We start from the raw sequence: 1,902 nt of genomic DNA, 5'->3' as shown, positions 1-1,902 counted from the left end.
TTCTTTAAATATGTGGGTGTGTAAAAAAGTGATGCTTTCCTCTGAAAGCAAAAATGATTTATCCTGAGAGACAGGAGCTGAGAATGGGGCTAAGCACTGAACTAATTCTAAGCACTGTGACAACTTGGAAAACACTCTAGACAAAGCATCTATAGAATTGCCTTGGTAACAGGGTAATGGATAGCAATGAAAGAACCACATATTTAGGAGTACATCCAATCTTACTGTTGAGTATTTCTGGTGAGAAAACAAAGCAAAACACTGAAAGACTTTCCTTCCTCATACTCATAGCCCAGGTGTCCTGGGCTAGATAGGAATGTTCACTAACAGAGGGGACAGGTAAACAGATCAGGAGCCACAGCCCTAAACTTAACTTTTCATGCTGATGAAATATAGGGGCAACATCTTCTTCCTGTCTCAGAAGCCTAGGGGTACAGTGACATATTTTGGAGCAACTAGTATTCAGCCTTAACATACAGTTTGGCCTCAAGGGAGAGCTTCTCAATTCTGGCTCTTGCAAAATGGCTTGGAAAACCAGGATGGGTCCTTTGAACAGGAGAAAACAGCCTGAAGTATTCATGTAAATATCCTCAAAGAAGGGAACTAGGGAGAGAAAACCATTTTACTAGTCTTGGTAGGAAGGAGCTCTACTGTTGTGCTTTGGGTACAGATGTGCCATGTCTAGTCGCATGAGACACAATAACCTTTAACCTGGTTATTGCCTAGTTGTTAGAAAATGACTGTCCTTGGGTAGTAACAGTATACCTCATTCACTATTTTGCTTTGAAATTGTCTTTTCAGTGTCATTTTTGTCATTCTGTTACTGACAAATTAGTTTTAAAGAATCATTGTTTAAAAAACATTCAAAATAAAAATTGAAGTATAAAAAGTCATTATTTGCTTCTTAAACAATTAAGCAAAGTATCTCAGTTAAATACATATTAAAAAAATACAATCATATGTACATATCATTTGCTTTATTTCAGTTAATAAATTGTAAACCATTATGTCAATAATAAACCATGCTACCTTGCTATATTGCATTAAATCATTACTCCTCAGTTTGTTCAAACTGAGTTTGTTCTACATCTAGACATTTAACTCGTTTCCCAGTTTTTGCTATTATTAAAATGACACAGTAAATATTTTGTAGTTAAATCATTGTGCTTATCCTTATTTTACTAGGATGAATTTCAAGCAGTGGATACTTTCAGTCAATGAGGTATTGTGAATAAGCAAAACAAAATGAACTGTTGCAAAACAGAGCTTAATATATGTAAAAAAATTACATATATGATCAAGTAGACATCATAGATTAGTGTAGAATAGAATTATTTTACAATAAATGTCCCTAGGGGTGCCTGAGTGACTCATTTGTTAAGCACCTGACTTTGGCTCAGGTTATGATCTCACTGTTCATGAGTTCAAGTCCCACACTGGATGAGCTCAAACCCCATTTGGGGTGAGCCCTTCTTCTCTCCCCACCCCCTCCCCATTCTCTCTCTCTCTCTTTCTCTTTTTCTCTGTCTCTATCTGCCCCTTGCTCACTTGCAACCCCCCTCTCAAAAAATAAAAGGAATAAATATTCCTAGGCCAATTGCTTATTCATCAGATTTTTAATATCCCTCTTTGTTACAGAATTAGTTTAAGATGGCTTACTAATATGTGTATCATAAAGCAAGTTAAGGTAAATTTCATGAGGGAGAAATGAAGTAAGTTGAAAACAAAGATAGAATAAGAGAGGCTGTTTGGTTTGTTTTTTATGTATGCCTTAAAATACTATATGCTTGATGGACTTAAGCCAGAAATATTTTTATAGCATCAAGAGAGAAGACAGTAGTAGCAGCTATTTAGTTCACATAGGCAATGAGATAAAGACAAACTAGTTGCTAGAAGAAGCAC

The sequence above is a fragment of the Hyaena hyaena genome, unplaced genomic scaffold (genome assembly GCF_003009895.1).
Source record: "Hyaena hyaena isolate Hyena2069 unplaced genomic scaffold, ASM300989v1 scaffold_1599, whole genome shotgun sequence".
In the NCBI taxonomy this organism is placed as follows: Eukaryota; Metazoa; Chordata; class Mammalia; order Carnivora; family Hyaenidae; genus Hyaena; species Hyaena hyaena.
This window is presented reverse-complemented; position numbering follows the sequence as displayed.